Source organism: Saccoglossus kowalevskii, chromosome 7, assembly GCF_978046115.1.
Source record: "Saccoglossus kowalevskii chromosome 7, keSacKowa6.1, whole genome shotgun sequence".
NCBI classification, from domain to species: domain Eukaryota; kingdom Metazoa; phylum Hemichordata; class Enteropneusta; family Harrimaniidae; genus Saccoglossus; species Saccoglossus kowalevskii.
In genome coordinates this window covers 31237492-31249351 of record NC_140647.1, presented here as the reverse complement: position 1 = coordinate 31249351, position 11860 = coordinate 31237492, and the positions used below count along the sequence as shown (strand labels likewise).

Here is an 11860-nt window from a genome sequence, read left to right as displayed (position 1 = left end):
GAGAAAGTCACCCTCGAGTGATATTGTGATAAGTACATTACTTGAGGTCAAAAGTAACATGGGAGAAGGATAAATAAGGTCAAGACTAAAATGAGCCATTAGGAACATGTCATGCTGTTGATGAACGGTGCAAAAATGCTATTCGCTCAATGTAAAATGGGAAGAAAAAAATAAATAACGGCAACCAGTACGTACCAAAACAATCAAAGTATATTCGGATTTTGTTTCATTGAAGGAATTCAGAGATGTGAATGCACACACATGATGCTTAATTCATGATATCTCATAACCTGCTGTGTCCAACCACCAACATTTGGAATTAGTTACTAGCAGAATTTTAATCCACCGCAGAATCATATCTGATCACCCAGGACATTTTGAGTGAATGCTACTCAGTTTTATAAGTTCACATTAATTTGTACGGGAATTTCACAACTAATGTATTTAAAGATAAAAAAAATAACACCTCACACATAATATTTAACTACATCAGCATTTCATATTTATAAGTATTGTGTTATTTTATCTATAAATGACGCATAAATTCCAGAAAATGGCGTGAATGGAAATAAGAGAGTTAAACGCAATGTTGAGTACTAACTTTCATTTTCAATTGAAAAATATAATTTCGGACGGAGGCCTTGTTCTGCTGGTAAAGATTTACCCCTGCGGTTGTGGATTATCATTGAGACTTAGATAGGCTGCCATATTATCACATTTACGTTATTTGAGGATCAATTTCTGACCCCTTAGCTATATGTAAATGATTAACTTGGGTCAGTGTGTCTCGTCGGAGAAAACAAAATGTACGTTCATTGATGGGATTTTAAAACAGATTTCATAGCTGGGCTTCAGTGGTTCTGTTGAGCTGTCATCTACTCGGACGACCACGTACCAAGGGATAAAACTACGTTGATTATTATCACAGGTAACGTAAACTATATTTTCTTTGCAAACCTGATCGATCATATTTATTTTGCTTCTGGCGTTTCGATAGCGCGAACATTGACTTGATTTGTCGAGCGGTGGCAGGGTACCGTACAATGTACGCGGCCTATATTGAGCCAGCGGCTGCAAATACAGTATTTGCATCAACAGTAGTTGTGGATGGAAGAACCTATCACTGACCCGAACTGCCGTCTGACAAATCGCTGCCACCCAAGACAGTTCGATCGGCCGTGTTTTGTGGGAACATATTGGTTGCTTACTTACGTCGTTTTCACCGGGGATTATTTCGATGAGAAGTTTCCACCAGTTTACCAAAAAACGGAAAAATATACTCGCATTACAGGCAAGTGACTGCACAGAGATGTGCCGGTAACTGCTTGATTTATTCTGCTATCGCGATGTCTTACCATAATATTACTGTTGGTATATATATAAATAAATAGGCATTGACAGTCGCCGTTCTAATAAAAACTCTGGAAAATGAAATTATGAACTAAAATACGCAATTTTGGGTCTTCTTAGAATATTGTCTAATATAATTACTCAATAAAATGAAATTGTTTACTATTTGTTCCATTGTGTTTATACCGGTAGTTAATTTTTGTTTTGCATGAGAATACACAATTGTAAAATGCTAGGCTGTCAGCACAGAATGTGTAACACATAATCACAGTCCCTCCCTTGTTGAGCGACTGTGATGTAGTATAAATATACCTCCAGATCTTTGAAAGGGGACAGGGGTTGGTCAAAGAAATGCTATAATGACTTCTGGTATATTTCCTTGAATACTGTAGAATACTTTATTTTCGCTTGGAATTTATTTTCGCTATTTTCGCTGAAGGGATGATTCCGTGAAAATAAAATCCAGCGAATATACTTTTTTCCCTTTATTTCCCATTAAACACATCAAAAATAAGTGAAAATAAATTCCATACAAAACGCCCAAAAAGCCTTTTTAGCGAAAATTTATTCCAGCGAAAATAAAGTATTCCACAGTATACATGTGAGTATACTTGAGAAAATGTTTATTCTGTGTCCAGATCCTGCTTTTCTTTTACAAGATTCTTATAACATAGTCAGAGATGGTCAATTCAATTCATTTATTTGTAAATGCATTTTGTCTGTGAGTGGAATAAGAAATGCTATCTATTTGCCTAACATATATTATATAGCCTAAAATATATACTCGATCCATAAGTTATATGCTTAAAATAACTGATATTTTAATTCTGTATTACCAGTACATGTATACCATACTAATTAATTATGCTCTTCAGAGAATTTTAATGCTTTCAACGAGAATACAAATGTAAGGGACACAAGTATGGTGTGAAGATGGTGTTTTATTTTTATCCATGGAGATAGATGGCAGTCAGGATAGTATGACATTGATACTCAAATATCAAAAATTGATTTAATTGCCATTTAATTTCTGATTTTAAATTTAAATGTAATTAAACATAGCAGTGTACTCGATTTTTATCGACAAATTTTGACAACGAATCTCCTTTCAATAAAAATCATTGCTCATTCAGAGGAAATCAAGGAAATAGAAATATTCTGTGGAGAATTGAAATGAAAAGAAATCTACTTTATGACTTGAGAGCAGGTGAACAGAAATAAGAATTATGGTAGTATTATTCTTTTATTACTAGCCAGTGATGTACAGTAATGTCAGTGGCAAGCAGCAGAAGATGTGGCTCTCTCTGACACTTCAAGGTCGAAAGTTGTATTGCATTTGTATCTGGTGGATGTTTTTTTTTGAAGAATACTCACTTAAGTCCTGCAGTGTAATATCTCAGCAACCGTTCTCTTTACGAATTCTGTGGAATGTACAAGTGTAATTGAGATAGATAGTTATGTCTGGTATTTTCTTACAACGGGGCAAATGAAATATTCCCCTAGGATCAATAAATTTGAAACATTTTGTCTACCGATTATAGCTGCATGGAACACAAATTATAATAAGATTATTTTTTCAGTGTCTAATACTATTACATGTATAGCTGGATTTTGTTTTTGTTAATGAATGTTTTTATTGCTGTAAATTAATATATCACCTCAGAACGTCATAATTAATGTATGAACATTAATGAACATTTAATGAAAATTGACATGTATGGCCTGATTACTAAAATTGCTTTGAAATTTACCTTCAAATCTGTATACATTACTACATGATATCATAAACCAGATAAAAAAAAATACATGATCATACTATAAGTGGTTTTTGGTTTTCTCAACATAGATTACTGATGAGAAAATGGGAGGGTCTCGCATCTAAAAGGAACATGACATGTGTCGTGGGAACTGGCCACAAAATAACCTTGTGTACTTTAGATTTTTTTTTTTTATTCCATTGAAAACTAAATTATGTTTGTATTCTATATGGCATGGAACTCATATTCACTGCGGTGCTTCATTAAATGTCAGTTTTCATTTTGACGATGTTTATTGACCATTCATAAGTCTTTTTCATTGTTCTTGTTCATATTTACCTATAAGTTAATCATTACCAAAGAAACAATGTGCCGTCAATCTGGATAATTACATGTGTCTGGTGAAGCATGGTGTTCCAGACACTATACTGACAAACAGAGAGATTATTTGCCTGTTTACTTTACTGATTAATTCAAAATTGAGGTGTTACCAAACAGAGCAATAATATAATATAATATAACTCAAAATAGCAATGCTAGTATGTGTGCATTCCTTTTAGGAATATAGTTGTAATTAGTTACTGAATCACCCTTGATTAATAAAATTATAGATTGGTTATTCTCATAAAATTTTATTCCCTTTATACCGTCCCGATCTGTAGCAAATTGACAACTTGCTGGTGATTTCCGTGACAGTTTTGAGTTTGGACTAAATGTACATATAGGTTACCTTTTTTAGGACATGGGTTGATTGGAGGCATCATGATTTTATCATGTATAGTTGGTTCATGTGCGAACTATTCATTATTTGTTGAAGTATATTTAAATTATGAATTTCCTAATAGATCTGCTGAAGCTGCTCAGCGCAGGAACCTCATCATATAAGTCGTTTTTCTTTGTAACCCTGTCAAACTCTCATGTACAAGATTTGGATTTGGTACGTAATGAACCACCTACAGGAACAAGAAGTAGATCACCCTGCTTGTGGTCACACTAAAAATTGGAATACACGCACGTTCCTGATGAGATCGAAAGATGCATTTATATGGTGCAAGTGCATTTATCATTAACTTCAAGTCTGGTTACCATAGTTACTCACTGTCATTGTCAATTTGAAGAGATTATAAAGGAGATTGAATGATTTATTATTAATTCTGCAATGTCAATCTCTTGCTACTACATGAATTGTGTGGGCGTAACCTTGGGGGTGGGTTGGGTGACATAATTACTAACAGGGTAGTCAGTGGCAGCCAATTGGGACAGCTAGTCAAAACCCAAATGGTCAGCCAATTTGTAAGGGAAAATTTGCCAATTGATCATTTGCATTAAGCAATCTTATTTAACATTATTATCATATTGCTGAATTATAGCAATATAGAAAGATACAAGTTATGTGACCATCAACAATCTTTTATAATTTGTACCCTTTCAATTCGTTTATTTAAAGTCAGTTTGAAATACCTAGCCAAAGGCTAATATCACTGACTACTAAAAATTACATCAAACAAAAGCAAAAATTACAAACATCAAACACAGAGAAAAACAACAGTAAGATACAAATAACTAATGCAGTTATACTATTTTTACTATCAGTGTCACACAATGGACAAGTTTCGAGTACCGCCGTTATCCTAGAAATAACTTCTGGTATAATTTTGTCAAATGACAAATATAATAATTCATCAGATGGCCAAGAACCAGGGAAACTGGGAACTAATTAAACAAGCTTGAAATCAACCCCCATTCCCTCACGGATAACGATTAGTCATACTATAACTCAAAACTTGTGTATTTATGACCATTCCTTGTTCTTTCGTTTCTGTCGAAGGGCCTTTCAGTTGGGATTTTTTCTTTTCTGACAAATGCAAAGCTGCACATGAAATCTTGCAATAAACGCAGGAGAGAACTGAGCAAGCCAAACATACATATATTTGTTCCCTGGCAGTCCGGCATAGTATTATTTATCAAGACTCATTTGTTGATGCCTTCAGAGACAAATTCACATAAATAACATGTAAAATAAAAATACCATATTTCCCACAATCCAAACTATCGACTAATTAACATACAGTCACATGCGGTCTAATTTTGTGCTTACATACATAGTACAGTACATAATCAGTATGCTTTCTCCACTGTGTAAAATTCACAAAAAATCATCCCATGCAATTTTTTTTTTTTTTTTCAGATTTATAATATTTTTCTCATCTTTTATCCCAACATAATCTAGTTGTGAATCAAACTATATATCCCATACTGAGAGAGATTGGCTTAGCGTCATGAGCAGAACCATATTCCATCATACACAGTAAGATTGTCATCAGATTCTATTGTAAAATTGTGGTTTGATTGTTTCAGAAGATAAAATATGTGGAAGCCCAAGTTGAACGAGAACTTCCCTGTAGGCATTGCCCTTATCTTCCACAGCTCTACTTTCCAATGCAGTAATGTTTGTATTTACCTCACAGCAAAAATGTTTGAATTGTTTATCACTACGATTCAACATGAGCCCTTTTAATTATTCAAAAAAATAATAATATGAATTTAATTTGGCAGAAAATTTCAGAAATCACGTGAACCTGAACATATACTTTAAGTGTACTATTTCAATTTAGAATGTTCATGTCCAATTTCACCTTCATATTAAAGCAAGAGATTTCACTTGTATCTGTATTTACCCATTAATACCTTCAAGACAGTGATTGGAGACAAAATCGTTTTCAGGATTGAAATTATGACTTCAAGAAACCTGTCAGTGACAGAACTTCTTTTAATTTACACCAATTGTTTTATTGTGCTTAAGAAGAACAGAAAAAGTATGCAGAGAATATTTTACAATATCAAGTGAAAATCATAAAATTAAATTAAAAAGTTTTCTGCAGCCAACTGAAGAAGGAGAAATGTTCATTTGGTTCAAGTTTAGTAGATTTGATGTGCAGGGATTTATGAAGGAAACAATACATTCTACTGTTAACTGAATTTTAATTTAAGACATTTTGTTGTCAGTGAAATAAACATGAATAAAACTGAAAGAATTTGTATACAATGTTCAAATCAAATATGTAAGAATGAGTAATTCTTTATTTCTCACATGTTTTGTATTTACAACAGCCCTAACAACATTGCTTCAATTAACAGCCTTGTCGCCAATTACTTGAACACCATTCTTGCACCAGCAGTCTCTAATTAAATTTTTGTAATTTAAAAATTCTTTCTCGTTCCCTCGATATCAGCTAACAAAGTCAAAAACATTGTCTCATGAAATGTCCTATGTAAAGGTAATGTGATATTCTTGTTGTTTTTTATCAAAGTTCAGTGAGCATGATAAAATCGTGATGCTTGGCAATAGATTGACATTGATTTGTAATCCCATGAAAGATATTTATATTTATTTATTTTATTGGTATTTTGTCTATTGTCAATATCTGAAGTCTTGGTTATCTTGGCTGACATACACATCTTTGTGCCCATCTGTGCTGCATTGTTTTTAATAAATAAAAAACTCCACAACAAGATATACTGGTTAGATGCTGATTGAATGCTGGTTAATGTCGGCTTGATGCTGTTTAGATACTGGTTGAATGCTGGTTCTATGCTGGTTAATGTTGGCTAGATACTGGTTGAATGCTGGTTCTATGCTGGTTAATGTTGGCTAGATACTGGTTGAATGCTGGTTCTATGCTGGGTAATGTTGGCAAGATGCTGGTTGAATGCTAGTTCTATGCTGGTTAATGTTGGCTAGATAATAATTGAATGCTGGTTCTATGCTGGTTAATGTTGGCTAGATACTGGTTGAATGCTGGTTCTATGCTGGTTAATGTTGGCTAGATAATAATTGAATGCTGGTTCTATAATGGGTAATGTTGGCAAGATGCTGGTTGAATGCTAGTTCTATGCTGGTTAATGTTGGCTAGATAATAATTGAATGCTGGTTCTATGCTGGGTAATGTTGGCAAGATACTGGTTGAATGCTGGTTCTATGCTGGTTAATGTTGGCTAGATACTGGTTCTATGCTGGTTAATGTTGGCTAGATACTGGTTGAATTCTGTTTCTATGCTGGTTAATGTTGGCTAGATACTGGCTGAATGCTGGTTCTATGCTAGTTAATGATGGCTAAATACTGGTTTAATGCTGGTTAATGTTGGCTATATATTGGTTTAATGCTGGTTAATGAAGGCTATATAATGGTTTAATGCTGGTTAATGTTGGCTATATACTGGTTTAATGTTGGTTAATGATGGCTAAATACTAGTTGAATGCTGGTTAATGTTGGCTTGATGCTGGTTGAATGCTGGTTAATGTTGGCTAGATACTGGTTGAATGCTACTTTAATGCTCGCAAGATAGTGTCTAGTTTAGGTATGAACTCCTCTCAAGCTTTTAAATTATTACAATAAAAGTCTCTTCAGTATGCTTGACCCTGAAACAATGAATTATATTGCCTTGGTTTTCATTTTCTTTCATTTCATTCATGCTTTGTTAACTCTGATGTTAAATTGATGTAGAATGTTACGATGGAAGGTTATTGAATATCAATTGAATTGCCAAAATCAATCTTAAATTTTGTATTTTATTACCAACTACAAAAAAGAAATGTACCTTATTTCATTTGGCAAGCGAATAAATGAAATTATGAGACAAAAATAAAAAAAACGTAACAGACACAGAATCCTTGTAAAAATTGAACTTGCAATTCCACCTGCTGTCATGCCCTTGTACGTTCAGCGTGTGTTAATAATATTCTCTTTATATTAATAATGAACACATTTTGGTGTCCCAGGAGACTGTTGCTATGTGAAAATTGCTGTTTCGGTACATATCACTTTGCTTATACATTACAATATTCGATAAATCCAACATATAAAGGATTATTCAGACAATGAGGATTTAAGATTTTTTTTTTTTTTAATATTGATTCAATATTGTGTATCTAATCATGCACAAAAGACGGGTGCCTGACTACTAATTACTTAGTTAAAACGATTTACCAGGTCCATTTGAATCTATGTAGAGGCCATAGATAGAAGTTGCATTTGCTTAAACTGGGTCCAGGTAATGTACAAACGTTAGATGAACGTAAATTTAATCCAAGTACTGAAGTGTAGCCTGAACGCATCAATTGACACACTGTTGACATTCATCTGTTGTATCATGTGTCTTGATCACCTCGGGCAGGTGTGTATCCGCAATAATTTGTCAATGTACAATTTATTCTGTGTACGCCTTAACGTCCCTGGTTTGTGAGATCACCAGACATTACGGAGCCGATTACTGACATAACTGACATTTTATCTCTTCCTTGTTAGTATTGCCACCCTAAGCATCTTAGAGAAGTGTATCTTCAGATGTAGGGATTTAACTTCTTAGTAATCCTGCCAGATTACATTCTTGTTCTCGCTAGAGAAATGCCATTTGTTCTATTATAGAAGCATGTTTATGTAAATTATATAGGTGTTTCCATGGTTGAAATAAGTAATAATTTAAATGATTCCAGTACATATACAATTTTCGGTTTATATGCACTTCTATTGGAGATGTGCTTGTAACAGGACAAGTACAGTATTAGTAGAACATGTGCTTAAAGTGCCTGTGAAACGGCTGCTATTTTCACGCCTAAAGTTATCCATTGATACATAAATATTATTAATTTTTATGTTTCTAAGCATGAATTCTTTTTTTAAGTGAAAAAATGTGTTTTAAACTCAATCTACGGCAACCTTATTTTTGTGTATTTTAAAACGAGGCTCCTCATTAGCTTCTTATTTGCATACAGAAATTCCCCTTGTGACGTCTGAAGAGGAAGTCGCATGGCAGCTTGCATTGCCGATACGTGTAAATAAGGCAAATTTCTTCTGCAGTTTTCTCGTCTTTGACTAAATTTTCACTTATGTACTTTTTCGTCAAGAAGGAATGGACCATAATGAACACAAAGTATCAATTTTTGTTGCATGAGGTTGAGTTAGATGCGAAATATGTCCGTTCTGGTGTAGCTGGTCACCGTGATCATCAGCGGCGCACGTTTGTACACTGTCGTTGGAAAAAAGAGAATTTTACGTCGGAATTATCTCTTTATTTAGCAGGTCACTAGGCACGTCACTACACTGTTCTTTTTCATCAATCGTCTGAGTAAAACTTTTAAAATTAAAATAAAAGAGAACATATTTTGACATTCCAAACATTAGACTATAGTGATCACTATAAAATAATTAAAAAAAACGACAAATCACAGTTACTAAATAAATGACAGCCGCGTGGAAATAAATTGAAATTTTGTTGAAATAGGTGAACGCGTCAGGTCACGACGAGGGCAAGTGCGTTACAGTCTGTAAAAGCGGCATTTAATTGGATAACAAAAATAATCGAGATCGACACACATACAGATAAATTCAGAGTGGATTTGAGTCAGCGTGATCCATGGCGTGATTGTCATAATTATAACATCATATTAAAATTTTATTTGGTGGAAACACATTGACCAAGCCCGGATTCTTATTTCATAAATTATTACGCAGATCAAGCTGCAAGCATGGAGGTAAAAAAAGAACAGAGGTGTGAATTTGACATTCAACACCAATCACCAAACAATTCAGAAACTTTTAGCCTTCGAAAATGAAAACAATTAGCAGTGTGTAAGGGCTGTGTAATTTCCTGTTTGCCCGACGCTTTGTTTTCGTGTCACTGTCAAAATTATTGCTACCTTTTACTTAACAGGAACTAAATGGTCTCTATAAAACGATAATCAGGATCGCAAAAAAAGTCAACTCATTTGAAACACTTGCCGGACGTCCCTCTCTCTTCTGAAATCCGCCTCGGTGATCATGGTCCGGAATCTATTTCTTTCAAAAGTGTTGCGCCACGTTTATGTTGTCCGCGTTTCTCTTTAAACCTAGTTGTTTTTTTCATGGACGAGGACAGTTTTTTCCCCCCAATAAAAGGAATCTGAGGTTAAGTGGCTTTCGTCCACTGATGTCGCACCTTCGGATCGATTAGAAACATGTGAATACTTACACTATGACTATACGTTTCACTGCAACTGCCCACAACACAACATCTAAAAACTCTCTCTCAAAAAAAAAGAAAATAGACAAAAAAAGAAAGAAAAACACGCCGACTGAAAAATGTATATTGTTTAAAAGTATACTGAATGACCAGTGTTATTACAGCTCAGGGGTATGACTTCCTCTCACATTTTGGCATTTGGTGACGCACTTTCGGCGAGAGTCGGAAATCCGGAAACAGTCGACCGTTTCAGGATAGGTGGGCGTGGCTACAACACGAGAAATATCCCTAATTTACTTGGATACGAGTAATCATTTTCAGCAAAAAAATCAATACTTGCCCATTTCAGTGGGACACAGATCTAAAATGGGAAACGTGAGGGTGGGCATTGCACAGGCACTTTAAATAATGGCTTCTGTGGTAAAAAAAAAACATATTTTAATGTATGTACACTATAAATGCATATACCTTTTTGTTTTATCTACACTTAAATTGGAGACACACTTCTTCTAGTGCAAAACATGTACAGTAGTCATGTGCTCTGATGGTCAGTGTGTGTATGTGAAGACACATGTACCCTCAAGCAAACTGCAAGCCTATCAGAGTTTTTTCTCATTCAACATGGATGAAATGTATGTTCTCCAAGGCATTAGAGGGCAGTTATTCTGTGATTACTGAAGCAAATAAACATTCTTCTATGTTGCAGATAAATGAAATGAGGCAATGAGCAGCACAGAATTTTGAGAATTTCCACGGTAAATCATGCATTAAAAGTATCTTTGTGACTATATAGCAAAATTAAGGTTGTAATTTACATGCATCAATGTAGCCATATACATCAAATTTTCTGTGTATACAGTGTACCTAAGTTAATCCCTTAGTTAACTGAAAGAACATAATTTACCTCAAGCATGTATAATGTAAACTGCTTTTAAATCACAAGACACAAATTTTTGTGAAATTCACGAAAAATTATTTTATTTTTCTGTATTGATTAATATTTCTATTGCTCCGGTATACAATGTATACTGAAAGAAATGTATATTTCTAAAGATGCAATAAACAATTATTATTATATTATTAAATTAAAGCTCTATCTGTTTTCTGCTGAAATTTGTTGTGTTTAGTGAATTAAAGGATTTCATATTGATGAAATTTTGTGAAATTCACTGATGATCCACTGAAATAGGCTTTCCATCAATATATAGCTTTGTGTGGTTCAGTTAATATTTTATATGAAAATATCAGTTTAGAAAATCAATACCAAAAACGTATACAGCATCCTTAAAGATATACATGGTTATTAGCAATAATGCCAACAAGTTCAAAGCATTATAAATTCTGCATATTTTGTGTGAAAGGTTCAATGAAATTAATTACTAAGATCATAGAATTTGTTTCCATGGAAATAATGATTCCTGTAGTGTTAGGTCTGTTAAGTGTTAAGAGAGTATTTTCTCTATTTAGTAGCATTTGCGTTTACGTTAATTACGGAGGAATTTCTATGGTCAAAAAAAGTAAGTATGTTAAGGATTTGGCATAAATACTGTGGAATACTTTATTTTCGCTGGAATTAATTTTCGCTGAAAAGGCTTTTTGGGCATTCTTTATGGAATTTATTTTCACTGATTTTTGATGAGTTGAATGTGAAATATAGGAAATAAAGTATATTCGCTGGATTTTATTTTCACGGAATCATCCCTTCAGCGAAAATAGCGAAAATAAATTCCAAGCGAAAATAAAGTATTCTACAG

The 11860-nt window shown here is 33.8% G+C and overlaps 1 protein-coding gene across 1 annotated transcript in view; it reads left to right on the top strand.

Moving 5' to 3' along the window:
- The first annotated feature begins 757 nt into the window (after positions 1-757).
- LOC102803048 (inactive phospholipase C-like protein 2) overlaps positions 758-11860 on the top strand; it is a 257876-nt gene continuing 246773 nt past the window's right edge. Inside the window, exon 1 of the mRNA XM_085501454.1 lies at positions 758-928. The gene's annotated coding sequence lies outside the window, so the exon portion shown is untranslated. The remainder of the gene's footprint in view (positions 929-11860) is intronic.